General features: G+C 46.9%; 1 protein-coding gene across 3 annotated transcripts in view; it reads left to right on the plus strand.

Moving 5' to 3' along the window:
• Positions 1-21,344, plus strand: part of LOC115468951 (ras-related and estrogen-regulated growth inhibitor-like) — a 104,694-nt gene that overhangs the window by 11,132 nt on the left and 72,218 nt on the right. Inside the window, exon 2 of one of the 3 annotated variants that reach the window (XM_030201136.1) lies at positions 2,317-2,519. The exons of the other annotated variants lie outside the window; for them this stretch is intronic. The gene's annotated coding sequence lies outside the window, so the exon portion shown is untranslated. The remainder of the gene's footprint in view (positions 1-2,316; positions 2,520-21,344) is intronic. 3 annotated transcript variants of the gene reach the window in all.

Consider the following 21,344-nt stretch of genomic DNA (forward strand, 5'->3'; position numbering starts at 1 on the left):
ATGCGATCAGCTCAATGGACCCTAGCTTTCCAGTGGTTTCAGGCCACAGGGGATCTAGAGGATGCAATCCAGCTACCCATCGACTTTCGCCATTCCCTTCAGTAGTGGACAATTTGATCCAATTTGACTTTAGGACGTCCCTTCCAAATTCCTCAGCCACAAAAAGTGCTGACAACGGATGCATCTCTCCTGGGGTGGGGAGCACATGTAGATGGGCTTCACACTCAGGGAGCTTGGTCCCTCCAGGAATCAGGTCTTTAGATCAATCTCCTGGAGTTGCGAGCGATCTGGAACGCTCTAAAGGCTTTCAGAGATCGGCTGTCCAATCAAATTATTCAAATTCAGACAGACAATCAGGTTGCCATGTACTACGTCAACAAGAAGGGAGGCACTGGATCTCGCCCCCTAGGTCGGGAAGCCATCCAGATGTGGCTTTGGGCTCGCCGTCATGGCATGCTTCTCCAAGCCACGTATCTGGCAGGCTTAAACAACAGTCTGGCCGACAGGTTGAGCAGGATAATGCAACCTCACGAGTGGTCGCTCAACTCAGGCTTCCTACGCAAGATCTTCCGAGAGTGGGGCACCCCCTCGGTGGATCTTTTTGCCATTCAGATCAATCACAAGGTCCCTCAGTTCTGTTCCAGGCTTCAGGCCCACAACAGACTAGCGTCAGGTGCCTTTCTCCTGCATTGGGGGACAGGCCTTCTGTATGCATATCCTCCCATACCTCTGGTGGGGAAGACTGCTGAAACTCAAGCAAGACCATGGAACCATGATTCTGATTGCTGCCCAGTTGACCTTTCTTTGTTGTCTTGAGTGAGCCTGGGGGCTAGGGATACCCCATCAGTGAGAGCAAGCAGCCTGCTTGTCCTCGGAGAAAATGAAGATACATACCTGTAGCAGGTATTCTCCGAGGACAGCAGGCTGATTGTTCTCACATACCCGCCCGCCTCCCCTTTGGAGTTGTTTTTCCTTCTTTGCTTTGTTATCAAACTTACGGGACTCTCGCGCGACGGGCGGGAAACGGATGGTTGTGCATGTGCGGTGCGTGCATAGCGCGCACTCGAAGGCTCTAGCAAACTTTTGTTGCTAGAAAGATTTTCCGATCATCGGGGCTGCCGTGGACGTCACCCATCAGTGAGAACAATCAGCCTGCTGTCCTCGGAGAATACCTGCTACAGGTATGTATCTTCATTTTATTAACCCTGAACACATCTTGAGCTTCTAGTTAGTTTTCACTGTGCAGTAACTGAATGTGAAGAGTTTAGGTTTTCACATAGACTCAGTTTACATATTAAAGTCATTCTGCCAACAACAGATAAGTTCAGTCTTTTTTTTTTTTAACCAAGAATCTTATAGTTGGAACCTAAAATGTCATTTCTACTTTCCTCATACTCTGCCCCGCCCCTTCCCTCCCCATGTTGCTAATTGTATACAAAATCTTTGTGGGTCATTTATAGTTAACAAATGAATTTGATTCCAGAGTTTGCTCTTGTGTTCCTCTATCTGTTCGAAGTTTAGCTGTGGAAACTGCTTTAGTAAGAAATACATTCCATTCTTTTAAATTAATTTTCTGTCCTTTTTTTTTTTTTACTATGCACCAAGGAAAACTATAGCTTCTTTGTGTTGTTTTCTCTGAATGCTTGTAGTTGCAAGTGGGAAAAATCTCTCTGTGAACAGGAATCTGACACCCAATCAATCATTTTCACACTTGGCTACTTAGGGCAATCTGTAAGATTTTAGCAGACTGTCATATAACTGGGAAATACTTTTCAGTATCTTTCCCCCTCCCCCCCCCCCCCCCCAAACTGCCCATACGACATTGATGATATTTTGGTTCATGATGCCTTTCCTCCACATTCAGTCTGTGATGCCATAATAAACCAACAAAGTTCACAAGTGGGTTTATGATAATACATTTTGATATAATGTTCACTAGATTATACCACTGTTTCAAATATAGTGTTGGCACTCAACAGAAGAACGATGGAGCCAAAATATAAATGGTGTCTATTGGTAAAATGGCACACAAGTTCTTTTTCCAAATATGAAGTATGAAAGGTTCTTTCACTGTTGTGTGGTACACTCTGAGCCATATCTTTATGTATCATTCTCCATGAGTAATCACAAACACTTCTTTAATAAGTGACTGGATGTAAGTGCTCTGTTGTTTACTGCTCATGTGAAATTCTTAATTTTTTTCCAGTTATTTCACTTAGTTTTTTAGAGTAAAAGTGGTAAATTTAAGTTTTAAGATCAATTATTTGACGTGTTTGTTTATTATGTATTTCTAAAATCGCATTTTATGGCTAGCAGATCAAAACGGTGTACAGTCTAAAACATTACATGGAAAAGAACACCATTTTAAATGAACTCCACACAGCAGAACAACCAACCAAATTAAAACAGAAATATATATAGAAGAGGGAGAGGGGAAGACAGAGAGAAAAAGAAAATCTAACTATGCAGCCAGTCAGACATCCAACCCCCAGTCAAGACCCATAAACCACTGTAAACAGGTGAGTCTTTAAGGAGGATTTAAATCTTGTAAAGGACTCCTCACTATGAATGCACAGAGGTAGATCGTTCCATAAACAGGGGACCAAAATATAAAAAAAGCAGTATTTTATGTAGATTTGAATTTGGACTGCTTAGGTCATACAGAATTAATCTGTAGGAATCCAGAGACCTTAAAGCCCAGGACAGTGTGTAAGGAATCATTTGTTACCCATTCTTTGAGTATTTTTACCAAGGTGTGGTAAATCTGGGCTTAATGCAGAACCTTCCTGCATTCTAAGCCAGAAGGAGCATGGCATTTTGTAGGGCTTTGTTGTGTTAGTACAGGTTGTGCGCTAATGTTTCAATTAGTGGACAGTAAATGCAAAGAATTAATGTGAGAACATTTACAACCTCCTATTTAGAGGGTGCTAAGTGCTGCCAAGTTAACTCTGTGTTATCCAGTAAGCACACGCTAATCATAACACGCTAGCCGGATAACATGGTTCTGTCCATGCTATGCCCTTTCCATAAAATATTTCTAAAAAAAATAGATAATGTGCAGGTTAATGCACGCCAACAAGCAAAATACCGCAAAACACTTTAACTGTTCTGTGGTAGTCTGTTGGCATGTGCTTAACCACACATTAAGGGTTTAAGCCCTTTTGTAAAATGACCCCACTTTGAGGGTATAAGAATTTGCCATGCTGGCTCAGACCAAAGGTCCATCAAGCCCAGCATCATTTTTGCAGCAGTGACTAATCCAGATTACAAATAGCCAGCAGGATCCTAAAGAATCAATGCTTTCCTTGTTACTTTCACCCAGGAATAAGCAGTGGCTTTCTGAGGTCCAACTGGCTAATAATATTTTATTGACCTTTCCTCCAGGAACTTATCTAAAGCCCTTTAAAGTATATTTTATCTTTTTGACACCTGCTAGGAGCAAGTAGAAATGTACAAAATAAATATTTATAAGGTTTTTTTTTTTTTTTAATTAATCTGTATATTGTTTTGATTGCTGTGTTTGAAAAGTTGTGGAACTTGTTCCTCTGTTTTTGCTATGTTTGCTGCCATTTCAAATCCCACTGCTGCTCTTCGTGATCTTGGGCGAGTCACTTAACCCTCCATTGCCTCAGGTACAAGCTTAGATTGTGAGCCTTCCTGGGACAGAGAAATATCCAGAGTACCTGAATGTACCTTGAGCTACTACTGAAAAAGGTGTGAGCAAAATCTAAATAAATAAATAAACATGTTTTCCTTTTAATACATGTTTTATTACTTTGTATTGCCTCTGAAAGCGAAAAGCTGCTGATGCCTGCCCATCAGCAGCTTTTCACTTTCAGAGGCAATGTGGCTTGATGTCCTCCTGGCATGTTCTAGCACCCTGGAGGCAGAATGTTTCAAGAGCCAAAATTTGATGACAGTTATCACTAATGTGCAAAACTTGACACTGTAGTGCTTAGTGGTACACATGAGAGAGCTGGTAATATGGGTTAGTATCCAAAGGGAAATATAATCCATGAAATCTTGTAGCACAGCAGAAGTGGTGCTGCTTCAAACAGAACAGAGTATATTGCTCCTTAGGGTTGTAGTGCCATTAATTTAAGGTCACAAATCACTCTCTTGCCCTCCTGACTTTGCTTTTGTTTTTTATGAGTCATTGTCTCAAAGTGTTTCTAGCTTGTTCACAATTTTTGACCCTCCTCCCCCTCTTGTGTGGGATCTGTTGTGCCATACTCAGCTTGGACATCAGACACCTGAATTTTGCCTGATCATGTGATGGTTTTATGAAGTAAACAAATGCTGAGGCCAACCTCAGCCCTCTTGAATCTGAGCTTTAAAAGATAAGAGTATTGCATTCAGAACATTACTATTTTGGGCCTGGCCACTTCTAACTTTGTTAGACTAATCAGTAATTCCCAAACCTGTCCTGAGGGAACCACAGCCAGTCAGGTTTTCAGGATATCCACAATGAATATTCATGAGATAGATTTGCATGCCAAGAAGGCAGTATTTTGCAAATCAGTTCATGAATATTCCTTGTGGATATCCTGAAAACCTGACTGGCGAAATGGCAAGGCTACCATAGGGACATGTATTTATTTATGCATTCTTGTATCCCACTAACACTACTTAACACTACTTAACATTTCTAGAGCGCTACTAGGGTTACGCAGCACTGTACAAATTAAACAAAGAAGGACGGTCCCTGCTCAAAGGAGCTTACAATCTAAAGAACGAAATGTCAAGTTGGGGCAGTCTAGATTTCCTGCGTAGAGGTGTAGTGGTTAGGTGCCGAAGGCGACATTGAAGAGGTGGGCTTTAAGCAGTGATTTGAAGATGGGCAGGGAGGGGGCCTGGCGTATGGGCTCGGGGAGTTTGTTCCACGCATGGGGTGAGGCGAGGCAGAAAGGGCGGAGCCTGGAGTTGGCGGTGGTGGAGAAGGGTACTGAAAGGAGGGATTTGTCTTGAGAGCGGAGGTTACAGGTAGGAACGTAAGGGGAGATGAGGGTTGAGAGGTAAGGAGGGGCTGCAGATCGAGTACATTTGTAGGTTAGTAGGAGAAGCTTCAACTGAATGCGGTACCTGATCGGAAGCCAGTGAAGTGACTTGAGGAGAGGGGTGATATGAGTGTATCGGTTCAGGCGGAAGATAAGACGTGCAGCAGAGTTCTGAACGGACTGAAGGGGGGATAGATGGCTAAGTGGGAGACCAGTGAGGAGTAGGTTGCAGTAGTCAAGGCGAGAGGTAATAAGAGAGTGGATGAGAGTTCTGGTGGTGTGCTCAGAGAGGAAAGGGCGGATTTTGCTAATGTTGTAGAGGAAGAAGCGACAGGTCTTGGCTATCTGCTGGATATGCGCAGAGAAGGAGAGGGAGGAGTCGAAGATGACACCGAGGTTGCGGGCAGATGAGACGGGGACGATGAGGGTGTTATCAACTGAGATAGAGAGTGGAGGTAGAGGAGAAGTGGGTTTGGGTGGGAAGACAAGAAGTTCGGTCTTGGCCATGTTCAGTTTCAGGTGGCGGTTGGACATCTAGGCAGCAATGTCGAATAAGCAGGCCGATACTTTGGCCTGGGTTTCCGCAGTGATGTCTGGTGTGGAGAGATAAAGCTGGGTGTCATCAGCATAAAGATGATAGTGGAAGCCATGAGACGAGATCAGGGAGCCCAGGGAAGAGGTGTAGATTGAGAAAAGAAGGGATCCAAGGACAGAACCCTGAGGGACTCCAACAGAGAGCGGGATAGGGGTGGAGGAAGAACCGTGAGAGTGTACTCTGAAGGTACGATGGGAGAGATAAGAGGAGAACCAGGAGAGGACAGAGCCCTGGAACCCAAAAGAGGACAGTGTGTCGAGAAGTAAGTTGTGATTGACAGTGTCAAAAGCGGCGGATAGGTCGAGGAGAATGAGGATGGAGTAATGACCTTTGGATTTGGCGAGGAACAGGTCATTACAGACTTTGGATAATGTCGTTTCTGTCGAGTGTAATGGGCGAAAGCCAGATTGAAGCGGATCGAGGATGGCATGGGAGGCGAGAAAATCAAGGCAACGGCTGAGAACGGCGCGTTCAAGTATTTTGGAGAGGAAGGGTAGGAGGGAAATGGGGCGGTAGTTGGAGGGACAGGTAGGGTCAAGTGAAGGTTTTTTGAGGAGAGGTGTGACTACAGCATGCTTGAAGGTGTCAGGGACAGTTGCAGTGGAGAGAGGTTGAGGATATGACAGATGGGGGGGGTGATAGTAGGAGAGATGGTGTTAAGTAAGTTGGTGGGGATGGGGTCTGAGAAACAGGTGGTGCATTTCGAGGAGGAGAGAAGATGGGCGGTTTCCTCTTCGGTGATATCAGGAAAAGAGGAGAAGGAGGCCTGGGTTGGTTGGTTGAGGGAGTGGGTGATAGGATGAAGAGGAGGAGAAGGTTTAGTGGTGAATTCGAGGTTGATCTTCTGAACCTTGTCGCGGAAATAGCCAGTGATTGAGGAGAGAGTGAGGGGGGTGGGAGCGGAGGGCACTTTGAGGAGGGAGTTGAGGGTGGCGAAGAGACGACGAGGGTTAGAGCTGGGGGAATTAGTCAATTGGGTGTAATAGTCCTATTTGGCGAGGAATAGGGAAGACTGGAAGGAGGATAGCATGAATTTGTAGTGAATGAAGTCAGTATGGGTGCGAGATTTCCTCCATAGGCGTTCAGCCGATCGGGTGCAGGAGCGAAGGTAACGGGTGCAAGGGTTAAGCCAGGGCTGGGGATTAGTGTGCCTTGTGGGACGGGAAACGGACGGTGCAAGGGTGTCTAGGGCAGAGGAGAGAGTGGCATTGTAAGTGGAGACAGCCTTGTCGACAGACTCGGAGGACATGACGGATGGGAGGAGATTGGAGATACAGGAGGATAAGGTGGGGGGGGGGGGGGGGGTCAACAGCCTGGAGATTCCTGGAGGTAGTGGTTAGTGTTGGGCGGGACTGAGGGGGAGGATGATGAAGTGTGAATGTGATCAGGTGATGGTCAGAAATGGGAAGAGCAGAGACGCAGAAATTGGAGGGCGAGCAGGTAGAAGAGAGGACGAGATCAAGACAGTGACCAGATTTGTGAGTAGGGGTGGTGGAGCTCAGTTGGAGGTTGAATGAGGAGGTTAGAGTGAGGAATTGAGAAGCGTATGAGTCGGAAGGGTTATCAGTGTGTATGTTGAAGTCACCAAGAATGAGGGATGGGGATGAGGGCTCAATAAAAACGGGGAGCCAGGCATCGAAGTCAGTAAGGAAGGAAGGGAGGGACTTATCAGGGGGGCGGTAAATGACTGCAACTCGGAGTGGCAGCGGGTAGAATAGACGGATAGAATGGACTTCAAAGGATGAGAAGCAGTGAGACTGTGGTAGGAGGAGGGGTTGAAAACTGCAGGAGGGCGAGAGTAGTAGGCCAACGCCACCACCGCGGCTAACTGGGCGGGGCGAATGGGAGAAAAGGTAGCCTCCGTGGCAGAGGGCTGCGACTGAGGCAGAGTCGTCGGGGGTGAGCCAGGTTTCGGTTAGGGCGAGCAGTTGAAGGGAATGGGAGATGAAGAGATCATGGGTGAAGGTAAGTTTGTTGCAGATTGAGTGGGCATTCCACAGGGCACACGAGAAGAGGAAGGGGGGAGGAGGGGAATGGAGATGAGATTGGAGATATCACGGGAACGTTTGCATAGATGAGACGAGGTTGAGGACATGTGTGGTGGACCTGGGTTGGGATTGATGTCTCCCGCGGATAGCAGGAGAAGGAGCAAGAGAGAGCGGAGAAGGGTGGGGGAGGTAGGGTGACGAAGGCGCCAAAGGCGGGATGCGCTTAGGAGGAATGGGGAAGGGTTCAAGGCAGGAAGGAGGTGTTGGAGGAGGAGGACAGTAGGGATGGTGAGGAGGTGGGGGATAGGGGTAGGTGGGGCATTGCAGTAGTGAGCAGGACGGGGGAGGATGGGTAGTGAGTTCGTGTGGTATACAGCGGAGGGAGGGGGAAAAGATTAGGGAGGGATAGGGCGAGGAATAGAATGTGAATGGGGGCCATAAGTAGTGAGTGAGGTGTTTATGGGGGCAGTGAGGTGTTTATGGGGGCAGGTAGCTGGGTTGGGAGACAGGCAGGTTGAGGTGAGCAGCTGTGCAGGAGAGTGATGGGCTGACGATGGACTTGGAGGCAGGCAGGTTTCAAGGTGAGTAGCCAGTCAGGAGGGTGAAGGGCCGGGAAGTGGCAGGTTGTTGATGGACAGACAAGCAGGCAGGCTGAATGATTGGCCAGCAGGCAGGCTGAATGATTGGTTAGCAGGCAGGCGGGCAGGAACAGGTGGTTGGCTAGTAGGCAGGTTGATTGGTTAGCCGGCTGGAGCAAGCAGAGAGAAGCTGAACAGGCGGGCTGGAACAAGCAGGGAGAAGCTGGATCAGGCAGGCTGGAGCAAGCTGGTGCAGATGTACTGGAAGCTGGAACAGGCGGGCTGGAGCAAGCTGGTGCAGATGGACTGGAACGAGCAAGGGGAAGCTGGATCAGGCTGACTGGAACAAGCTGGATCAAGCGGGTTGGAGCAGCTGGAGCAGAAGGACTGGAGCAAGCAGGGAGAAGCTGCTCAGGTGGGCTGGAACAAGCAGGAGCAGATGGCTGGAACACGCAGGGAGAAGCTGGATCAGGCGGGCTTGAACAAGCGGGTGCAGATGGACAGGAACGAGCAGGGAGAAGCTGGATCAGGCAGGCTGGGACAAGTTGGATCAAACAGGCTGGAACAGCTGGAGGAGGCAGGGAGAAGCTGGATCAGGCGGACTGGAACAAGCTGGTGCAGATAGAATGGATCGAGCAGGGAGAAGCAGAATCAGACAGACTGGAACAAGCTGAACGAGCTGTATCAGGCGGGCTGGAACAGGCTGGAGCAAATCCAGCAGGGAGAAACTGGATCCGGCGGACTGGAGCAAGCTGAATTAGGCGGGCTGGAGCAGATGGACTGGAACGAGCAGGGAGAAGCTGGATCAGATGGAGTGGAACAAGCTGGACGAGCTGGATCAGGCGGGCTGGACCAAGCTGGAGCAGATGGCTGTAACAAGCAGGGAGAGGCTGGAACAGGCGGACTGGACCAAGCAGGAAGAAGCTGGATCATGCGGACTGGATGGAACAGCAGGGAGAAACTGGGTCAGGTGTCCTGGAACATGCTGAACAGATGGACCGGATCCGGCAGATGGGCTGGAACAGGTAGATGGATCAGAGCAGGCAGGGAAAAGCTGGGTCTGCAGTGTGGAGCGAGCTGGAGCAGGCAGATGGAGCAGATGGATCGGAGCAGGCAGGGAAAAGCTGGGTCTGCAGACTAGGACAGGGTGGGGCCGATGGATTCTGCCTCCCCACGGTCTCTGCCCCTGCCCCAGTCGGCCCGATGCACAGGAAGCTGGATCGGCGGGCTGGAACGGGCCGGGGCTGGTGGACTCTGCCTCCTTCAGTTCCCGTCCCTCCCTGTCGGCCCGGTCGCGTCCCGAAGCCACTGCAGGCGTCTCGGTCCCGTGGTCCGCAACTGCAATTCGCGCCCAAGCCGTTCCGGCCGGGGGGTGCGGCGGCAGAGCACAGGACCACGGGGTGCAGCAAGCTACAGCCCACCCGACCCCTCCGCGCAGGGAGCCCGAGCACTCCAGAGTGCACGGGCCGAGGCAGAGAGGCCGCGGGAGCCCCGAGCAGCCGGACGACAGTGGGGGCAGGCAGGCGACAGGCAGCCACAGTCGATCCGGGCCGTCCACCCGCGCCGGAGACCAACGATACCGTCGTAGATCCCCTCCGATGGCTCCACCAATGGCTGCTCCTTCCTCCTTCCCTCCGATCGAACCGGGATCGAACCTATTCCTAGGAACCCCCGGAGCTCGTCACGGAGCTTCCTACCTGGCGGCCATCTTCCATCATCAAACAAGTTTTGGTTCAAAGTGGCTTACAAAGTACATTCTGGTTAACAGTTACAGTATTGTTTTACATTTTACAATTTGGTTGAGACATATAATGATGGCTTACAGTTGCAGTTTACATTTTGGTTGGGAGTTATCAGTGCGTTTTTTCTAGCAAAAAAGGTGCCGATACTCAAATGCTAGGCCACCTTTCAGGGGTGGGGTGATAACTGAGGGACTCATCCCACAATAGCCAGGCCCTCTGCAACCAGTCACAGAATCCATGACAAGGCAGAATTGGTGTGTATAGTCTGAGTTCCTTCATGAAAACATGGGGCTCATGGGTTAATTTTAGCAGTCGATGGAAAAGGTGCCAGTACTCAGTACCCCAAGTACCCCCTCAAAAAAAGCCCTGGGACTTATAAGGATAGTTTATGATTAGTAATTGGGATGGACATCAATAGCTAAGTTATTTGTTGTAGACTTTTTTTTGAAGAGCAGTTCCTTTCTAAATTGGAGATAGTTCGTGATGCTTCTTGTGATCTTTGGTATTGAGTTTCACCATTTGGAGCCCAGGTAGTTAAATCTGGCCATGTAGATAGATTTATAAATTATGTTTCTGCAGTTGGGTAGGTGAAGAAGTAGGTAGCTTCTGGTTTTTGGGCTTGCATTTCTTGGGGATAGTTCTACCAAGACTAACATGTATTCTGGAGACAAACCAAATAATATTTTGTAAATGATGGTGCTCGCTTTGAAGATAAATCATGCCTAGATTGGCAGCCAGTGTAGTGTTTTGAGTAGTGGGGTAGCTCTTTCATATTTCGGCTTCTTGAAAATTAGCCTTCCATAGCGTCCCACAGATCAATCCAGATACTTGTGGGTCGTATCCCTCTACCAGCAGGTGGAGATAGAGAGAACCTCCGAGGTTTGCTATATGTGGACCTGTTTCTGTCTATCTAGCAGGTGGAGGGACATCTCTATGCAGCTCTGGTTTGATCTGGCTACTGGTGTCCTTTGGGCCTAGTTTAGCACAGTCAGGGGTTGAGTGGCTGTTTGTAGCTTCTGGTGTACACCTGGTGGTGCCAGGTCCCTCCCGGTCTCCCCCTACCTTTCCTCCGTCGCCCAGGGCTGTGGGCCTGATTGGGTGTTGCCTTTCTCTCCTGAGTAAAAAAAAAAAAAAAAAAAAAAGGTAAGCGTCTCTTTAAGAGACTTTGTTTTTGTTTAATCATATGGAGGAGCTAGATGGGCTTCCGAGTCTGTTTGAGGGGCAGGCGTTTGTGGAGCATGTCAGTGCCTTCTGAGGAGGCTAAGCGCTGCTCCCGGTGTGGGGGCCGGAGAGCAGCGTCAGGGGAGTGTGACTCATGCCACCATCAGCCCACAGTGGGTGTTCAGCATGACAGGGGTTCCCCTCAGGTGTGAGTTAATGACTTTGAATAACTTTGTGTCATCAGCAAATTTAATTACCTCGCTAGTTACTACCATCTCTAAATCATTTATAAATATATTAAAAAGCAGCGGTCCTAGCACAGACCCCTGAGGAACCCCACTAACTACCCTTCTCCATTGTGAATACTGCCCATTTAACCCTCCTCAACTTACAACGACTGGGAGCCGTCCAGCCTGTACCCCCAGCAGAAAGAGAGTGTGGTTGATACTCCATTTATTTTGTGGTAGCAAAAAAGGGTGGTTCTTGGCGACCTGTCCTAGATCTCAAGTGTGTCAACAGGTCCTTACGGGTTCTGCATTTCCGCATGGAAACCCTCCGCTCGGTGATCGCAGAAGTACAGCCAGGAGAGTTTTTGACGTTTCTTGATCTCAAAGAGGCCTATTTACACATTCCAATTTGGCCTCCCCACAGGCATTTTCTTCGCTTTGCAGTGCTCAGTTGTCATTTTCAATTCAAAGCGATGCCCTTCAGCGTAGCCACAGCACCTTGGACTTTTTCCAAGGTCCTTGTCGTAGTGGAGGCCTATCTCAGAAGGGAAGGGATTCAAGTCCATCCTTATCTAGACGACTGGCTTGTGCAGGCGTCTTCTTTCGTTTGGGAAGCTTGCCAGATGCCCTTGGCCTGGATTGGCCGCTGTCGTGGGCAGGATGCTGGGCTCGATGGACCCTTGGTCTTTTCCCAGTGTGACATTACTTATGTAACCGACAGAGTGGTCGGGTTGCTTCAATCGCTTGGTTGTGTGATCAACTTCCCAAAGTGCAGCCTTACGCCCTCCCAGACGCTGGAATACTTGGGAGTGTGCTTCGATACCCGAACAGGGATAGTTCCTCTTCCTTCAGCTCGAGCACAGTGATTGCAGGGTCACTTGCGAGCTCTGTTCCAAACTCCGAACCCGCAAGCTTGGGACTATGTACAAGTTCTGAGTTCCATGGCCTCCACTTTGGACGTCGTGAAGTGAGATAGCACTCACATGCGCCCCCTGCAGTGACACCTTCTGAGTCGTTAGTCTCCTCTCTCAGAGGATTACGAGGCTCGGGTGCCATGTTCGACCCGTCTGCACGCAATCATGCAGTGGTGGTTCATTCAAAAGAATCTGGTATCGGGCATTCCTCTGCAAACCCCGGAATGGAAGATCGCCACAGATGCGTCGCTGTCTGGTTGGGGGGCTCATTGCCTCCAACAGACGGCCCAGGGCATTTGGACCTTGATGGAGGCGTCTTGGTCCATCAACCGCTTGGAGTTGCGGGTGATTTGTCTGGCCCTCTGGGAGTTTTTCTCTTCTCCACAGTTGCCCAGTTCGAGTTCTCTCGGCCAATGCGACGGCGGTCGCCTACGTGAACCGTCAGGGGGGCACCAGGAGTGCACCACTAGCGGGCGAGGCAGCCCTGATCTGCCGTTGGGCAGCGACTCATCTCTCTCTCTTGACAGCGGCTCATATAGCGGGGTCACAGAATGTGCAAACTGACTTTCTCAGTTGTCACCAGTTGGAGCCGGGGGAGTGGACACTTTCCCCTCTGGCCCATTGGAGGATGCCGGTGATGGACTTAATGGCCACTGCATTCAATGCGAAGGTTCCCCATTTCTTTAGGGGAAGAGAGCTGGGCTTGGAAGGCATCAATGCTCTTCTACAACCTTGGCCCAGGGGCCTGCTCTATGCCTTTCCCCCTTGGCCTATGGTGGGCAGTTTACTGACTCGCATTGCCAGTCATCCCGGTTGAGTGATCCTGGTGGCACCGGATTGGCCCAGACATCCCTGGTACGCAGATATGGTCAGGCTCCTGTTCGATCGTCCTCTCCGGTTCCAGGTGCAGGACGGTCTCTTGCTGCAGGGACCAGTCATGATGGAGGGTCCCTCCCCCTTTGGTCGAAGTTGAGAAGGAAAGGGTATCCGGACACGGTTATCGCTACGATGCTTTAGGCTCGGAAAAGATCCACCTCGATAGCTTATGCTAGGGTGTGGCGTACCTTTGATTCGTGGTGTGCCAGTTCGGGATTGTCAGCGGCTTCGATAACGGAGGCGGGGGTATCGATTAGGACAGTTCCTTTGTTTTTGCCCAAGGTGGTTTCTTGTTTCCATTTGGGGCAGTCTCTGCATTTGCCGACTTTTTGCCGGGAAGATTACCCCGAGTAATTTCGGGCTCTTTGCTGCCTCGACGTGAGACGGGCTCTTCTCAAGTATTTGGAGGTGACGAATGAATTTCGTCTTTCTGACCATCTCTTTGTCCTTTTTTGGAGGCAGTAAGAAGGGTCATATGGCTTCCAAGGCCACCATAGCCCGTTGGGTGCGGGAGGCCATCACTTCAGCCTACGTGGCATTGGGCAAGCAAGCCCCCGCGCAAATTCGTGCTCATTCTACGCGAGCTCAGGGTTCCTCCTAAGCAGAATCCCGTTTGGTTTCTCTGGAAGATGTCTGCAGAGCCGCTACATGGGCTTCGGTCCATTTATTCACTCGTCATTATCGGGTGGATGTGGCAGCTCGGCAGGATGCGGTGTTTGGCTCGTCGGTGATTTCTGCCGGGTTGGGGGTGTCCCACCCTACTTCAGAACTGCTTGGGTACATCCCACAAGTCTCTGGATTGATCTGTGAGACGCTATGGAAGGAAAATTTAATTCTTACCTGATAATTTTCTTTCCATTAGTCCCAACAGATCTATCCAGAGGCTCCCCCTGGATTTACTGTCTGCGGTTTTGTTTCGGTTAGTTTTTTTGGGTTTCGTTTATGTTCCTTCGTTTGATTAAATGATAAAAACAAATACATTTGGAAGTGGTGGAAGTATGTTGGGCATTTGGTCTGACAATGTCAGGAGAGTTTTCTATTGTTTCAATTCCACTGCTTTGGTATCATTCATACTGAGGTTTACTTGGCTGCACAGGTCCACATATAGCAAACCTCGGAGGTTCTCTCTGTCTTCATCTGCTGGTAGAGGGACACAACCCACAAGTCTCTGGATTGATCTGTTGGGACTAATGGAAGAAAATTATCAGGTAAGAATTAATTTTTCCTTGCCACCGTGTTTTGGACGGTTTGCATCGATTTCAGTGCACTTTCCTTGCAAACAATGTGTACTGTATTGCAGTAGACAGTTGTGAAAGTATCATTGATTGTACTATTATCCGAAATGATTATCTAGGAAAATAGTCTCGGATCCTTCTCAGTTTTCATATGTTCTGAAGCATTTTGTTGTTACTGCTGATATTTGACTGTCTAGTGTTAGGTGTTTCAAGAATGATTCCCAGTATTTTTAAGTGTGTTTCAATTTGGTATGTTTGGTGGTTGTTCAGTTCTGGTCACCTCATCTCAAAAAAGATATAAATGAATTGAAGAAGGTGCAGAGAAGGGTGACAAAATGATAAAAGGGATGGGACGACTACCCTATGAGGAGAGGTTAAGACAGCTAGGACTCTTTATCCTGGAGAAAAGGCGGCTGAGGGTGATATGATAGAGGTTTACAAGATAATGAGTGGGGTAGAGTGGACAGATGTGAAGTGTTTGTTTACACTTTCTAACAATAATAGAACCAGGGAACACAAGATGAAATTAGAATGTGGTAGGTTTAAAACGAATCGGAGAAAGTTTTTCTTTACTCAGCGCGTAGTTAGACTCTGGAATTCATTGCCGGAGAAGGTAGTGATGGCAGCTGGCCTTGCTGAGTTTAAAGGGGGTCTGGATAGATTCCTGAAGGAAAAGTCCATTGATCGTTATTAAATTTTGGGTTTTTGCCAGGTTCTTGGGGCCTGGATTGGCCGCTGTTGGAGACGGAGTGCTGGGCTTGATGGAGCTTGGGTCTTTTCCTAGCGTGGCGGTGCTTATGTGATTGTGAAGTTTTAGTGGGCTGTGGGGTTATGTGGGCTTGACAGTACCAGGAATTTGGTTTTGTCTCTATTTAATTTGTTTGAAAGTTTCTGCCCAGTTTTTCATAAGGTCCAGACCTGTTTTGACTTTGTCCATTATTTCTGTGATATTGTTGTTCAACGGTATGTAAATTGTGACATCATCTGCATAGATGAATGGGTTGAAACCCAAAATCTCCAGTTTTTTTCCCAGTGGAGCCAGTAATATATCAAACAGTATTGGTGATATTGGAGAACCCTGTGGTACCCCACACTCGGAGCTTGATAGCTGGTTGGATATCTTTACAATGTAGGATCTGGTTTGTAGGAAGCTGTTGAATCATGTGGCCACTGTACCGCTGACTCCCATATTATTACAGTTTTGTGTGATCTTCTAGATCAAACGCACTTGACATGTCAAATTACATTAGTAGTATATTCTGGCCTTGACTTATTAAGCTTCTGAATTTTGTTATCAGAGCGGTTAGGACTGTTTCAGTGCTGTGTTGTGGTCTGAAACCTGATTGGGATTTATGTAGGATTAAGAATTTTGTTAGGTATTCCATTAGTTGTTGTGTTACCAATTCCTCCATTGTTTTGGTCATTAGTGGCATTGAGGCCACTGGTCTGTAATTTGTGAGATCACTGATCTTGTTGGTTGTGTTCTTGGGGATTGGAGTGAGAATGGTTTTGCCTTTATCTTTTGGGAATTGTCCTTCTGCTAACATGTATGTGATATGTTTGGTGATACGTTCGATGAACCAATCTGGTGGGTTTTTCATCATGTACATAAGTATTTCCATAATGGGAAAGACCAAAGGTCCATCAAGCCCAGCATCCTGTTTCCAACAGTGGCCAATCCAGGTCACAAATACCTGGCAAGATCCCCCAAAAGTACAAAACATTTTATACTGTTTATCACAGAAATAGTGGATTTTCCCAAGTCCATTTAATAATGGTCTATGGACTTTTCCTTTAGGAAGTCGTCCAAACCTTTTTTATACTCCGCTAAGCTAACCGCCCCTACCACATTCTCTGGCAACGAATTCCAGAGCCCAGTTACACATTGAGTGAAGAAAAATTTTCTCCAATTCGTTTTAAATTTACTACATTGTAGCTTCATCGCATGCCCCCTAGTCCTAGTATTTTTGGAAAGCGTAAACAGACACTTCACATCTACCCGTTCAACTCCACTCATTATTTTATAGACCTCTATCATATCTCCCCTCAGCTGCCTTTTCTCCAAGCTGAAGCGCCCAAGCTGCTTTAGCCTTTCCTCATAGGGAAGTCATCCTGTCCCCTTTATCATTTTCGTTGCCCTTCTCTGCACCTTTTCTAATTCCACTTTATCTTTTTTGAGATGCGGTGACGAGTTGAACACAATATTCGAGGTGCGGTTGCACCATGGAGCGATACAAAGGCATTATAAAATCCTCATTTTTGGTTTCTCTTCCTTTCCTAATAATACCTAACATTCTATTTGCTTTCTTAGCCGCAGCAGCACACTGAGCTGGTTGGGGTATTTGTCTAGCAGATATTTCACATGTGCATATTTTGTCAGTAGTGCCCTTACCGTGCTCATTTTGGATGGTTCGAATGTGGACCAGATTCTATCTGCCACTGCATGGGTGGTGTTGGTTTCGCAATCTTGTAGGAAGTCAGTGATGGATGTTTGCAGTATTGCGAGGTTAGATCTTGTTTTTGCTATTTTTTGTTCGAAGTGTTGCACTAAATCCACTGCAGTTGGTGGTGGTTCTGTTGATGCCGGTATGTCCTGTGTTTTCAGTAGGTTGTTCATGAGTTCAAATATTTTTTTCTTATTAGTCTGTTGGGGATTTATATATGTATTGTAGTATTCTGCTTTGACTTTCTTTATATTGTGTTTGTACATTCTTATAGTTTTTCTCCATATGTCTTTGTTTATTTCTGTTTTGTTTCTGGCCCATTTTCTTTCTAGTCTCCTGCTTAGAGTTTTCATATGCAGTAGCTTATCATTGAACCAGGGTCTTGGGTGTTTTTTTCTTGTTTTTGTTTTAAGTGATGCTATTTTGTCCAGTGTTTTTGCATGCTTCATCCCAGTTCCTCATGAAATGGATGTCATTTGGTTCTAAGTTTCAATGTTCTGTCATCACTGTTATCCAGAAGATGTGGTTGTCCAAGTGTGTGTGGTGGTCTTGGTTTTCTGTTCTTTCCGTTCACTTTCCATTGCAGTGTAAAAGTGAGCTTGCTGTGGTCTGACCATGGTCCCTCTTCCCATTTGAGGTTCTGTATTGTGTGATTGTTGTTTGCTGGTAGCTTATGGGCTAGCAAGTCCAATAGGTGGCCTTTTGTGTGGGTTGAGGTGCTTTATACTGTTGTGAAGTTCCAGTGGTTTAGGAAGTTCAACAGAGTTTTGGTGTTAGTGTCTTTCTGTTTGTCTAGGTGCAGATTGGTATTGCCATTTAGTAGGATATTTTGTTGGTTTGTACAAGTGTTTGATACAAAGTTCATGAAATCATCTTAGGTGTTTGTCCAACTACCTGGGAGTTGATAAAACAATATGATGCATAGTTGACCTGCGAGTGTTATGTCAGTAATTTTGCCTGCCTGGATTTTAATTGCTAAGGATACATGTTTAGCAACAGGCTCAGTGGTGAAAGTGGATTTGTATATTATTGCAACTCCCCCTCCTTTCTTTTTGTTTCTGTTTATATGCATTTTTTTTATTCTGTTGGGCATAGGTCCAGCAATATTGGGTCGTCATCTAGGTGTAGCCTTGTTTCTGTTATGAGTAGTAAACATAGTTTTTCTGTTTCAATCCAGTCTCTCAGTAGGGCTGTCTTGTTGACTGCCAATCATGCATTTATATATCCTATGGGTATCTTGGTGTATGTATCGTAACTGATTTTGTTGTGTTTGATAATTTGTAGTTGTCTGTGTGATCTGTCTGTTTTTAGATTGTGATCTTATTGTGTATTCTGGTTTGTCTTTTTGTTGTTGGTTTTGTCTCTGTTTTGTTCTTCCAGTTGATGGTGGGGTCTTCATTTGTCAGGGATGCATATGGGGATTTTAATCCATTCATTAGGTGATGCTGCTAGTATCCCAGTTATCCATATTGTTATCATGTAATATGAAGCCCATGTTTTTAGGTTTGCCATTCTGAGTAAATGCCTACAAAAAGGCGGTAAATAAATCCTAATTAATTAATTAATAAGATGCATTTAAGCAAGGGGAGCTGCCTGTCAGATGTACTAATGTGGATCCTATTTAGTTACCTTATTGTTATTCTCCTATAGGTGCGGTGTCCTCATGGACATGTCAGCTGGCAATTATTATCTAGGCCATAGGGTACAATTATGAGAACTAAAGATGTACTCACACCTTTAGGAAATACAGATACCCACATACTCTCACTAGAGCCGCATACATATGTCAGTATAGAGTTGTTGTTTAGGAACCGTAAAATATATACTCATTCATACCTATATAGCAAATTTTAAAGATCCTCCCAAACATTTACATGTCTTCCCGAACCTTTACAGGCATCCATATTCAGCTTTTGCAGAGGGAAAGGAAATTAGTAAAGGCAATTAAAATACAATAAAAGCAATCCTGAGCTTGGTTAAAGTCTCTCCAGCCTGTGAAACAATCTGAGATAGGGTCTGAAGCGAGGGAGAGTCCTAAAGATCCTGCACTGTTCTGAGACAAGCATTGCTGAGGGGCAGCCACACTCCTGCTGTAGGGCGCTTTAAATTAACATCTCAAAAAGCAGAGAAGTAATTAGTAATCCATGCAAAAAGAGTGATTAATCTACTGAGGCCCAGATGCACTATACCTTAACGACCCTTTAACGAAGAAATTTTCAACCATAGCATGTATTAAAAGGCCATTTTCCGACGACGCTAGCAGCTAACGAAAATGGAATGCAAACGAGTAACTACCATTAAAATGTGGACAATTCGGGATGCAGTAACCATACCGACGATTGCAACGAATCATTTACCGTGTTAAATTTAACGTGAGGTCAGACCTGTCTTTAAGACCTGAGCTGTCATCTCCCGCTTCCCCCTGCAGCATAAAAATCCAAGCTGGCATGTTTAAAAACAAAAGTGAGATAAACAACACAAACACGCTTTCCCCTGCATAAAATTGAAAATCAAAACAATCATCAAAAAAGGATCGGAAGGGGGCAAAGGCGCTCATCAGGAGCGTCCTGTATGGACGGCCTTGCCCCCCGCCTGAGGTCGCCGCTGCTCCTTGCTTCTCCCTTTATTAAATAAAAACTCAAAATACGGGGGCATGCCCAGGTCAGGGAAGGAGAGACGTCCTGAAGACTCGCGTCGATCAGCTGTTGTTCTTGCCCGTGCAGCGCCTTCACACAGAGGTGAGAGGCGCTACGCAGGCCCGGTAAGGCGGAGGGGGGGGCCCGGTGGAGGAGGTAGCGGCGGTGATGACCTCAGGGGGGCGGGGCACGGGGCGGAGGATGGCGGGAGGCGGAGCAGTGGTGGGAGAAAGAGAGACAGGAAGGGAGGGGGGCCCGGCGCTGCAAAAGTTTTGATTTTTATTTTGAGTTTTTATTTAATATAGGGAGAAGCGGGGAGCAGCGGAGACCGCGGGGGGGGGGGGGGGGCAAGGCCGACCATACAGGACGCTCCTGATGAGCGCCTTTGCCCCCTCCCAATCCTTTTTTGATGTTTGTTTAGATTTTATGCAGGGGAAAGCGGGGAGCTACATGTTTGTGTTGTTTTTTTTTGTTTTGTTTTGTTTTGATGTTTGTGGCATGCGCAGAGCAGCCAGCATAACGCTTGGCTGTTCTGCGCATGCTTTAGGGGCCCATTACCGATGGGGATTACACCAATTTAATCTTTAATGCATTGTACTTTACAATACCGTACCGAACATTGAAGACTTGTTTTTTTGGTGCATTCTTTGTTTTTTAAAATTCGTTAAGGACTTTTACGTTTTACATTTTTTTACGTTTGGTTGATGCATCTGGGCCTCAGTGTCTCATTCATCCTCAGCTCCTTGTTGAATGTAAGCTGCTGTAAATGATTTAGCTTTGGTGATAGTTTAGCCACAGACTGTGATATCGGGAGCGATTCGGTCCAAAGGACTCATCTGTCAGCTCAGGGGAGAAACGCCCTGTTTTCTGGTAATCTCTGGTTATTATTATTATTATTTGTTGTATTTGTATCCCACATTTTCCCACCTATTTGCAGGCTCAATGTGGCTTACAATGTTTCGTTATGGCAGTCGCCATTACAGAGTGAAAGGTATCAAATTGGTGTTACATAGAGAACATAGATGACATAGTAGAGTTAAGCAATTAAGCAAACAGATATTGGAGGAAAACAATTCTGAATATAAGTGAAGTGTTAATATTCAGGAGTTCTTTAAAGAAGTCAGTCTCCTGAGGCACTTGATCAGAGTGTTGAGGTAAGTGGGAGGTGGGGCTGGTGGTTGGGAGGCGGGGATAATGCTGGGCAGACTTTATACGGTCTGTGCCAGAGCCGATGGTGAGAGGGGGGGATAGTGCTGGGCAGACTTGTACGGTCTGTGCCCTGAAAAAGACAGGTACAAATCAAGGTAAGGTATACACAAAAAAGTGGCACATTTCTTGGGCAGACTGGATGGACCGTGCAGGTCTTTTTCTGCCGTCATCTACTATGAGGGGAATTTTGCCTCTGCTGCCTCTATCAGATGGAAAGCAGAGTTGCATGGTGCACGAGGCACTATAGTACCCTGGTGTTACCCAGATTCTCCTTGCTATCCAGTCCAAATCTTTCTCTTCCCAGGTTGACTGTCTCCCAGGTCAAGGGGAGTCAGTTTGTGAGGTTATGACTCATGTCAGTGCTAATGTTAGCATTAGTGCGCAGCCATTTAAAAAAATTACCACAGGACTACTTACCGCCGCCTATTTAGGAGGCGGTGAGGACTCCCGTGTTAACCGTGTGCTAAACAGTCAGTTCATGGTAATGTAGATTCATTAATAGGTTGGCACAGGAATGCCCACTCTCTACCCCTGACATGTCCCCTCAAAAAAATTACAAATAATTACCGCACACTTAGCGCACACACATGCCTGCATTAGGCTATTTTTGCTGCATTAAGATGCCCTTAAAGAGTTACTGCATGGCAACCTGGAACTACCGCCGGCCCATCGTGGCCACCAGCGGTAGTTCTGCCTCAAGCATGTGCCAATTTCATAATTTCTAGTGTGGCGCTAACCCAGT

Source organism: Microcaecilia unicolor, chromosome 4 (genome assembly GCF_901765095.1).
Source record: "Microcaecilia unicolor chromosome 4, aMicUni1.1, whole genome shotgun sequence".
In the NCBI taxonomy this organism is placed as follows: Eukaryota; Metazoa; Chordata; class Amphibia; order Gymnophiona; family Siphonopidae; genus Microcaecilia; species Microcaecilia unicolor.